At 38.8% G+C, this 11684-nt stretch overlaps 1 protein-coding gene across 15 annotated transcripts in view; it reads left to right on the top strand.

Moving 5' to 3' along the window:
- The window catches only part of sorbs2a (sorbin and SH3 domain containing 2a), a 49563-nt gene continuing 37879 nt past the window's right edge, over positions 1-11684 (top strand). For 6 of the 15 annotated variants that reach the window (XM_046843088.1, XM_046843096.1, XM_046843094.1 and 3 more), the window contains exons 1-3: positions 245-449; positions 547-597; positions 8771-8881. The gene's annotated coding sequence lies outside the window, so the exon portion shown is untranslated. Of the gene's footprint in view, positions 158-238; positions 450-546; positions 598-8770; positions 8882-11684 lie in introns of those variants that run through there. The other 9 variants (XM_046843100.1, XM_046843099.1, XM_046843089.1 and 6 more) reach the window with 7 other exon arrangements.

Raw genomic sequence — 11684 nt, 5'->3', positions numbered from 1 at the left:
TCTTTCATTCGTTCTTTCTTTCTTTCGCATCTTATCTCTATGATGATCACACCCTCATCATCATCATCAGCAGCATCATCATCATCATCATCATCAACATCATCCTCATCCCTCCCTCGCTGCGCTCCGCGCGCTCGCCGGCATCCCGTCTCGACCGGTAAGGCGCGTGCGAGTCTCTCTCTCTCTCTCTCTCTCTCTCTCTCTCTCGGTTTTTTTTTTATCCGCTGAAAGAGAGAGGCGTTTCCTCTCGAGTGCAACAAAAAGAAAAGAGAGAGAGACAGAAAGAGGACCGCAAAGCAGACGCGCGCGCAGACACACAGTGTGCGCTCACCCTTCTGCGGCCGCATTCTTTCTTCCTTTCTTTCTTTCTTTCTTCCTTTCTTTCTTTTATTTCTTTATTTAAAGAGCGCGAGACGCAGGCAGGTGCACCGGGACCCGGATACATATATGTATATATGTATATGTACAGTATGTATATAAATAGACAGAAGCCTTTAGTCTTATAAGGACTTTATATCTCTCTGTATGTGCACGTGTATTAAACAGGCTGCGCGCAGAACCGGGACACGCGCCGGAGTGAGGAGAAAACCAGCGGAGGTAAGCGGAGCTGTCCGTCATCATCCATCCCGAACCCGGGATAATAAATAGAGAAGCCGCGGAACCGCACTGTATGGAGGAAGAAGCAACACCAACATCAACACCAACACCAACTGCTGGGATTTGAGGATTGTGGTGGTGGTGGTGGTGGTAGTGGAAGTTGTGATGGTTTTGGTGGTGGTGACGATGACGATAATGGTAGTGGTGGTGCTGGTGGTAATGGTAGAGGCGTTGGAAGTTGTTGAGGTGGTGGTGTTAGTGATGATGGTGATGGTGCTGGTGGTAGTTGTAGTGGTGGTGGTGATGGTATTAGTGGTGGTTGTATTGGTAGTGCTGGTGGTGGTAATAGAATGTTGTAGTGGTGTCGGTGCTGGTGGTGGTGGTTTTAGTGATGATGGTGATAGTGATGGTACTGGCGGTTGAAGTTGTAGTGGTGGTGGTGATGGTATTTATGGTGGTGGTGATGGTATTTATGGTGGTGGTGATGGTATTAGTGGTGGTTGTATTGGTGGTGCTGGTGGTGTTAGTAGAATGTTATAGTGTTGTTGGTTGTGTTAGTGAAATGGTGATGGTGGTGGTGCTAGAAGTTGTAGTGGTGGTGGTGGTGGTGGTGGTGGTGGTGTTAGTGGTGGTGGGTTGCCATGGTAACCAGGCAAACCTGGCCATGTTTGACTGGCAGCAGGGGCTCAGATTTAATCTGAAACAGTTTCAAGACTTGAAACTGATTTCAGTGACCCCTATAACCAGCCTATAATGAAGTTCTGCACGTCAGCTGGCTCTCACTCACCGGTGCTTTGGGTATTTTGACACTAATGAGTCCTGTATATATGTGGTTTGGGACTAAACCCATCCTGTCAGCATTTTTTCTTCTCTTTTCTTTTCTTTTGTTCGTTTTTTTTTGTTTGTTTAAAAACCTTTCTGAATCCAAAACCCGAGACAGGATTAAAGCATTAGTGTGTGATAATGATCATTTATAATCCCTGTTATTTACTGACCTTTTACACGTTAGCCAGATGCTGAAGTTTCCTTCAGTAAAAAAGAAATAGTAAGTATCTCGTGCTAAACTTCGCCTGCACGCATTCCAACAGCAGTCGCAAGAATAACCATCGATCTAAATAGCATAAAATTAGCACGTTAGCATCTAACAGAAAATAGCATGCCACTGCTTTTTCCGCTATTACTGCGTGTGTGTAAGACGAGGAATATGTCCTTATTATTTTCTGATGCTCATTTCTAAGTTTCTTTGACTAACCCATAACGCTGTTGATAAGAATAATAAAAAAGCACGAGTTTTGGAAACCTGTCTGTGCTTATATGATTTCTGTTGTAACTGGAGTTAGCGAGCTCTCCCTTCACCCTGACTCAACGAGTTACAGTGGCTTGTATCTAAACAGTAGCCGACCAAGAAAGTCATTGTTCACTGTCTTCCTCCTTCCTTTCACAACTATTTCTCTCGGGAGTTTATCTTTTGTCATCGTCATGCATTTTTTCTCCCGATGCCGTGCAGCTCAGAACACAGGTGAAGTGCGTTTTTTTGTTTCCGTTCGGAAATTTCATTGGTCTAATGTTATGGGGTTCAGTTTTTTGGCTTGAAGTTTGTAAAACCGGGAAAAACCCAGGAAAAATTCATTAATAAGCCGCTTCATTGTTTAAGCCGCGGGTTCAAAACATGGGAAAAAAGTAGCGGCTTATAGTCCGAAAAACACAGTAATTTTGAAGTTGATTATTTTCTATATAACTGTGCAGTGTATTATCGCGCTTATGTCACACCAAATTCACGACAATTCCAACTGTATTTACATGTTTAAAAAAATAGAAGTTGACATAATGATGTTTAAGTTTGTAGAACTGCTATGAAAAAAGTTTGTGTTGTCGCTTATGTGATAGCGGCTATAGTTACTGAGACACAGTATATAAGCTAGAGTCATTTATAAGTCAGAGTCTATAAGCTAAAGCCTAAACTAGAGTCATCTATAAGATAAAGTTTATAAACTAAAGTATATAAATAGCGTCTCTAAGCCAGTCATTTGTGTTATAACAGTTAGAGTCTATAGGCTAAAGTCTATAAGATAAGTCTATATGCTGGAGTCGTCTATGTGATAGCAGCTAGAATTTATACGCCTGAATCATGTCTGTAACAGTGACTACAATCTCTAAACAGTCGTTTGCTGCTGTGCCTCATGTGTGTGGGCGTTCCGCACAGCTGGAATGATTTCAGTCCATATTTAAAAGTAGATGTGTGATCAGGATGGAGTTAATCAGGGAAGGAGCAGAAAAGCTGACCTCGTCTGTCTGGAGCAGAGGTAGCACTCAAAGTTAAAGAGCAAACACAAATACACACACACACACACACACACACACACACACACACACACACACATACACATACACATACACACATAAGGACATTAGGAGACTTTTGTGGCCTCGGACGTTATTGAAACGTCGATATTCAGGTTCTGCATTTCGAAGCTGCCCAACCTAAACATCCAGTGCTATCCTTTTAAAGTTATTAGGGGCGGAGTTTAGGTTTTTTGATCAGACACACACACACACACACACACACACACACACACACACACACACACACACACAGTTACAGCAGTAGCTTAGAAAAATGCAAAAGTAATTTTCACACACCCGGGTATAGCAGTGCATATCGATTTGTTTGTTTTTGTGCAGAAATCTTTCAATCCCCAAGGATAGAACCGTGTGTGTGTTTGTGTGTGTGTGTGTGTGTGTGTGTTTGTGCATACAGTTGGCTAATGTCCCAGGTCAGAAAAATCTGTTCTTAGCGGTTGTAAATGGGCCAGAACAAACTGCAGATTCATTAAATGCAATGTGCAGGCCACACACACACACACACACACACACACACACACACACAGATATTTCGTTTATTTTGTAGTACTTTTAAAGAATTATTTGTATTAGTACTGTTGTAAAGCTGTTTAGATTGTGAACTACAGTACAGTACATTACTGTATAGTACAATGCAGTACTATTGAGCGAGATGTGCGGTACAGTACAGTATTGTAAAGTAGAGAACTTTACAGTGGAGTATAGTACAGTAGAATAGTTTATAGTGGAGTACAAAAGAGTCTGGCATACTTAATGCTACACTGTACAGTAGTTTGCAGAACATTAGTAGTTTAGAGTGAAGTACACTTTTGTAAAGTAGAGTACACTATTGTACAGTAAAGTACTTTACAGTGGAGTACAATAGATTATAGTAGAGTATAAAAAAGTATTGTTCTACAGTAGTTGTAGCCGTATAATATGGTAGTTTAGAATCAAGTAATATAGTTTACTGTGTAGTATCATATAGTACTATAACATTGTATAGAACGGTACAGAATACTATGTTGTACAGTAGTTTGCCATGTAATATGGTAGTTTTGAGTGATATAGTTTAGTGAAGTATCATATTGTTCAATAGTTTAGATTACAGAAAGATTGAGTACTATGTTGTACAGTAGTTTGCCGCATAGCACGGTAATTTACACTGAAGTACACTATAGTACATTACAGTAAAACAGTTGAAAGTACTTATACAGTTTAGTATATTATAGTGCAATAGTCAGATAGCATACTATATGCTACACTGTTCAGTAGGTAAAAGGTAGGTAGATAGTACTATGCTGTACAGTAGTTTGCCATTCAGTATGGTAGTTTAGAGTTAAGTACACTGTAGTAAAGTAAAATAATTTAGATATAAGGTACAGTGGAGTGTAGTACAGTAGTTTACAGTAGTGTGTAGCATTTTTTTGAGTACTATTGTGTACATTAGTTTGCAGTATAGTATGGTAGTTTAGAGTGAAGTACAGTACAATTAAATATTTTATAGCAAGGTACTTTACAGTGGAGTATAGTATAGTGTAATAGCTTATGATGTGGAGTACAGAAGAGTATGCCATACTACATGCTATGCTGTACAGTAGTTTGCATGGAGTAGTACAGAAATGTACAATACTTTACAGTGAAGTACTTTACAGCAGAGAATAGTTTACAAAAAAGTGTAGAAAATATGGAGTACTATATTGTCCACTAGTTTGCCATATAGTATGGTAGTTTAGATTAAAGTACACCAGTCTTCAGTATTGTAAAATAGTTAACGGTAAAATACTTTACTGTAAAGTACAATAGTCTAAAGTGTAGAAAGGTATGGAGTTGTGCATTGTACAGTAGTTTGCCGTACAGTATAGTCATTTTATTTACAGTGGAGTATAGAATGGTGCAGTAGTTTAGAGTATAGAAATGTATGCTGTATTATGTTGTACAGTAGTTTGCAGTACAGTATGGAGTACAGTATAGTGCAATAGCGTGTAGAGAGTTTGTAGAAGAGTATATTAGATTAGATTTGCGTGTAGTCCAGTAGGGTAGAAGAATTGACAGTAATAGAACATGTGTTACAGTGGAGTGTAATACAGTAGTTTACGGTGGTGTACAGAAGAGAATGGTGTACAGTACCGTAGTTTAGAAGAGTAACGAAGTAAAGTACAATATAGTAAATGAATTTATGGGAGAAAAGAACAACAGGTTACAGTCCAGCAAAGAAAAGTATAGAGTAATACAGTATATTGTACATAAGATTACTCTGATATAAACATTAGTATGCATCAGTAAAGTACAGGATACTGGAGTTTATCGTAGTTTACAGTAGGGATTAAAGTGGAGTGCAGTATTAAATAATAGGGTGTAGAAGTGTATAGTAGTTTACACTGTCCTGGATTATTCTGCCTTGTATGTTATTGTATATGTGATTGTTATTAAGGTTTGTGTGTGTGTGTGTGTGTGTGTGTGTGTGTGTGTGTGTGTGTGTGTGTGTGTGTGTGTGTGTCTGAGAGCACGTTTATGCGTTGACACACTGCCGATACTTTTTATAACCTGTCACTCCTTGAGCCAGGAACACTTAGCTCATATTCACTCTTGTAATGGATTGGGTGTTGAGATGAACCTGGAGTAATCATGTCGACACGTTCCCTGTGTGTGTGTGTGTGTGTGTGTGTGTGTGTGTGTATGTGTGTGTGTGTGTTGTCGTCGCAAAAAATAACTCCGAAGCACTTTAATGACGAGATGCCTGAGCTACTGTTAAGCCTTATTTGGTTAATTGGTTTTTCCTTTTGAGCTCCACACGGTTGGCTGTTATGAAAACTGAACACTGTGAGAACAAACTGATCTCACAAACCTCTCTGGTTGCCTCAGTAGCCTGCTTTATCTCTAATCATGTGCAATCCATCCATTTTTTTCACCGTTTCGGAAAAGTCTTGTTCATTTGATCAATCGATCAAAACCCCCCATATAACTCCTAAAACAAGATAGATAACCGATGTGGTTATATTTTAATTTTCATGCCACACTATTGTTAATATCTTGAGCAAGTATATGCAATAATCAGTGCAATAATAATAATAATAATAATAATAATAATAGTTACACATGCATTAACTTTTATAACTATTATTGCAGTCTGACTTTTCCGACCATCAGTTTATTTTTTGTGAATTTGCTGCTGTGAATTTCATTTCACTTAATATATAACTTAATATGTATATTTATTTAAATTGTCTTTTTTGTTTTTTGGCTTTAATCTTTACTTGAATTAATTTTTTTAATGAGAAACCACAACCTAGGGGATAAATAAAGTATTCTAGATCAGATAAAACCAATTTAATGTGATAAAACCACATTAGATGGCAACCTTCAGGATTCTGAAGCTCGTTGCCAGAAAAGTGACCAGACATCAGGTTCTCATTCGGAGACCATGAAAATAAATATATCTAGAATTTACATGTCTATTGAATTCTGATTGGCCAAGTAAAGCAAATTCTAGAATCTAGGTCTGTTTTCATGTCCCACAATTCAAGTTCAAGTTCATGCCTTAATACCTTGTTATTATTTTATGTTGTGAGTTTGTGTCTTCAGGCAGAAAAGTTTATCAGCATGTGTTTGTGTAATATCTTTTTTCTGACTCTTCATGTCCTCTGGATCTTGATGAACATCTCCCACTAATATACATACTTGGATTTTACCTGGAAATCTAATGCTAAGGAACGGATTTGGTAGTTAATTAAGAAAAGCTAGCTAATGATAGCTAGCAGAGAAATCTAATCCTATCGCTAGTAAACAAGGTTAGTTTGTAGCGTATGGTAAGTGAGATTTGTGCAAACTAACATGAAGTTTAGTACTGGAAAGAATGAGATGAACTCGTTTCATGATTCCATTTCCACAGCTAATTTTTGTTTAGCCTACTCTTTCTATACTAGCATTGCAAACACCCCCCAACTAATGACCGTGTGAAACTTGACGCTAATCCTGAAACACTTTACACTCTTTTACGAACAACCGTTACACAGAAGGAACATATTCCCAGCATTACATCAGCGCATGATAGCCCAGTCATGCGCGGCTTCACAAGGACCTTGACCTTTTTGATCGGACACTTCAAACGACGGCCGCAGCTTCGTAGCATATGCCACACTCAACACCGGGCTGAGAGCTTTTCCTAGTAGAACATCCAATGGAAACGCTCTATCGTCAGTCCAGGGTAGTGTGAGGACGATGGAGCGGTTTGGAATTTGAAATGTAACATAACGAGGACTTTAATTTATGTGCTATTATTGAGTCAGTACACACGGAAACCTGGAGTTTGTTTTTTGCCAGTGTGTGTTAAGGATAATAAGAACGAATCACCGAATCACATCTGTGTATGGGGTTAACGAATTTGCGACCAATATTTGATTAGATTTTTTCTCGCTAAACTGTTTCTCGAGCGCGTTCTGTCAGCACTGCTGCTCCTACGTGAACATGAGGTAGACTGCGGAGACCGAGGCGGCCGAGACGAGACTTCCGAGAGTCACATAGAATACAGATTAACATAGCTGTCAGGATCTTCCAGGTCCGCAGCCGTCTTGCCGTTTTTCTTGCGCCACCCTGTGTTTAAGGACAGAATTACATTTACACGGGGGCCAGATTACCTCACCAAGTCCCTGAGGTGTTTCTTGCCACCCTGCCTGCTCTGGTTCATGTTCCTGACCCTGATCCCTGTTTCTGGTTTGGACTTTGGATTTGTTTTTCAGTTTGTGCTTCTGCTCTGCCCCTAATCGTTCTGTTTTCCTGGTATTTGGATTAAGGACTGTTTATCGGCCTGTGTTTTTTTGCCTTTGTCCCCATTGCTCTGTCTGCATTTACGTGTTTTTGATGAGTTAGAAGTCAGAATTTTGCTGTCTGTATGAACCAAAAGAAATAATCTGTGAACAATCTGTACCATATGGAATTGCAAAGCATCATATTTTTTTTGTTGAATCGAATTGAAATCGGATCGCACTGCATCGTAATAGGAGTGAATCGTATCGTATCGTATCGTATCGTATCGTATCGGTCGCTACTTAATATGTAATTTTAATGGATCGTATCATTGGCTATGATCCGAATTACATCAGCCTCAGTTATGGAGATGCACATCCTTATTGTGTGTGTGTGTGTGTGTGTGTGTGTCAGTCATATTTACAGTAGTTGCTGATGATTCATAAGGACAGAGGACCGGCGATAGCGCTCGCTGAATTACGTGTTACATCAACAATGAGTCTCAAACACGAAAACACAATATTTTTGATATAATTCACTCAATGGAAAAATTGAACCACATGCACTGATTTTTGGTTTAATTTTTGTTTAATTAAATTGGCATGTTTGCAATAATTGCGACCTCCTAAGTTTATCATAAATTCATAAAGGGAAAACAGGTGAAACTGTGCAGAACAATTTTCCACTGTGGGTGGAGCTCATTTTAGTGCCAGAAATAAGAAAAATCTAAATCAGTCAAGATTTCCTGCATGGAAATATTGCATATGGTGCTTTTAATAGGTTAATAGCTATATACTGTATAATTCGCAGGTTTACAATTATTTTTTTTACAAATTATTAACAATACTTTTAACGCGTTTCATGAAACAATCAGCGCAACATGGATAATATTCTGACAAATCCTCGTCGAGATTTATGTTATAATCGCTGACTTTATCCCAGAAATCCTGAATCTCTTGAATTCTGCCGCTCAGGCTGAGCATCATATAATCTGGTGTCTCGTATAATTATACTGTTCGATATAAATGTTTAGAGTCGAAATCATACACGCTGGACACATCCTGTGCTTTTCTTCTCTGTGTTCTAGGTGAACGTGGAGAATCTGGATTTTAAATCGGGACACAGGAACAAGGAATAGAGAAGGTCGTGTTGACGGTGGACGTACAACCCGTTTTTGTCTCTAGAAGGTTTTATGACGGTAAGAATCAGATGATTTCGGATCGGTTTTAACAATAACAATAGTTTAAAATGGTTAACGAGTGCATATAATTAACATTAGCTAGCTATCATACTACACTATATGGACAAGTTTGAGGACCATACAATTGGTCTGTTTTTTTTTAAACACTCTTAATTCCACGTTAAGTCCCCATTTGCTCTTATAATAAGCTTCAGTCTTCTGGGAAGATGTTCCACTAGATTTTGTGGAGATTCATTCATCCACAATGGTGTTGGTAAAGTCAGGTACTGATGGAGGTGAGGTGAGGTGAGGAGGCCTGGTCACTGTGAACAAAGGTGTTCATTAATGTTGGAACTCTATAGCAGGAGATGGTTTGGGTCTCCTAGTTTAAACTGCATCCAGACGTCCAATTAGAGTTGTATACCTCAAAGTTTCTACTACCAGTGTGGAGAAGAACCAAATATGGCTGAAAATGTAATGTGTCTCAATACTAGTGTAAGTTACACATTTTTATGATTGAATGCTACTCCCCATTTTTTTTTTTTTTTTTGGGGAGATGGGAATCATCTTCGTCAAAGTTTCATCTTAGGAAATACAGATATTTGGCCAGCGCTAAAAATCTACAGGCTGTAAAACCAATAAGACTTTTACAGGAAATTTTTGGAAAGATCTTTAAATCTGTTAGTTTTTAATGTCAATGCATACGTAGTGTGTTGGGATTTTTGAGGTATAAATGTTTAAAGTTTTATAGCTAGCTATTTTATGTCAAAATTGTCCCAAAATAAAAAGTGAAGCCTCCCCAAAACATGAATTTCTACTTTCAGATTTTGTAAACCTTTTAGTTTCTGTGGTTAATGGAGATTCTGTATATTTTCTATGCTACACATACATACATACAAATACATACACAAATAGTATTTTTTGACAGTATTTGACGAGGAGGATATTGAATGTAGCACGTGAAGCAGCATGTGATACTCATTCTGGATTTAGTTTTCATTCCTGACCTAAATGTGCTGCAACTGCGGCCAAAACACAGGAATGAAAAGTCATCCAGTGAGCAGTTTACTTGCTGAGACGTCACACTGAACATCCAAACCAGAATCTGCACTATAAAATCCCTGTTTTACAGAACCAGCACTAGAGCTTCACACTGTTTCTCTTCTTCACTCTGTTCCTCTTCTTCACTCTGTTCCTCTTCTTCACTCTGTTTCTCTTCTTCACTCTGTTCCTCTTCTTCACTCTGTTTCTCTTCACTCTGTTCCTCTTCTTCACTCTGTTTCTCTTCACTCTGTTCCTCTTCTTCACTCTGTTCCTCTTCTTCACTCTGTTCCTCTTCTTCACTTTATTTCTCTTCTTCACTCTATTCCTCTTCTTCACTCTGTTCCTCTTCTTCACTTTATTTCTCTTCTTCACTCTATTCCTCTTCTTCACTCTGTTCCTCTTCTTCACTCTGTTCCTCTTCTTCACTCTGTTCCTCTTCTTCACTTTATTTCTCTTCTTCACTCTGTTTCTCTTCTTCACTCTATTCCTCTTCTTCACTCTGTTCCTCTTCTTCACTCTGTTCCTCTTCTTCACTCTGTTCCTCTTCACTCTGTTCCTCTTCTTCACTTTATTTCTCTTCTTCACTCTGTTCCTTTTCTTTACTCTGTTCCTCTTCTTCACTTTATTTCTCTTCTTCACTCTGTTTCTCTTCTTCACTTTATTTCTCTTCTTCACTCTGTTTCTCTTTTTCACTTTATTTCTCTTCTTCACTCTGTTTCTCTTGGATTCTCTTCCACATCACACATTCGCTTCGGTTCTGTTCTGTTCGGTTCTGTTACGCTTCTCAGTCTTTCGTGCCATCTTTGTCTGTTTCAGAATAACCCCATAGTTACTCTTTGTGTGTGTGTGTGTGTGTGTGTGAGTGTGTGTGTGTGTGTGTGTGTGTGTGTGTGTTTACTGTCTTTTTTCTTCCTCATTCCTGCGTGTTTGTGTCCAGTTTTATTCAGGGTCGACACAAAGGCCTCGAAAAGGGAATACTGGTGAACGCACACACACACACACACACACACACACACACACACACACATGCACAGGGGTTGAGTTTCAATGGCTGAAGGAATGCGAAACTGCACACGCACACACACACACGCAAATACACAACTTCTATGGATGAACACAACTTCTCATAAAAAATACACACAATATAGTTCTTACACATGCAAGCACACAACTTATGCAGTTATTTTGTTTAAAAGATTTGCCTTCGTCTCTTTGCATAACAAACCTATTGAGCACACACACTCATAGACATACACACACACACACACACACACACACACACACACATCAAATATTTGTCGGCTTTTTTTCACCTTTTAGTTTTCATTTTACACTTAGAGCTTTTCCTTTTATGGAGTTTTGTGGGTGTGGACTGTACAAAAATGAATGTGTGTGTGTGTGTGTGTGTGTGTGTGTGTGTGTGTGTGTGCCATTTATGCTCATGTGTCTTTGCGGCACGTAATGAATCAATCAAAGCGTAATAATTGCTTAATAATGGCTTGTGCTGAATGTGTGTGTGTCACGTGTATTTCTGTTCTTTAACAACAGTGGCTTACAAAATACTGCATACCATTCTCTCTCTCTCTCTCTCTCTCTCTCTCTCTCTCTCTCTCTCTACCTCTATCCTTTCAGTTACTTTTTTCCCAAAGTCTTTCATCCATTGTTCACTAAATGTCTCTAACAAGACAAATTGATTAACACAGTCCCGAAATCACTGGATTTCTCTCTGATTATTCTGATTATAGGAATGATTCAGAATTCAGGAGACTCAGTTTGT

The sequence above is a fragment of the Silurus meridionalis genome, chromosome 28 (genome assembly GCF_014805685.1).
Source record: "Silurus meridionalis isolate SWU-2019-XX chromosome 28, ASM1480568v1, whole genome shotgun sequence".
NCBI classification, from domain to species: domain Eukaryota; kingdom Metazoa; phylum Chordata; class Actinopteri; order Siluriformes; family Siluridae; genus Silurus; species Silurus meridionalis.
Note: the sequence above shows the minus strand (reverse complement) of the source record. Positions and strands in the feature narration are given on the sequence as shown.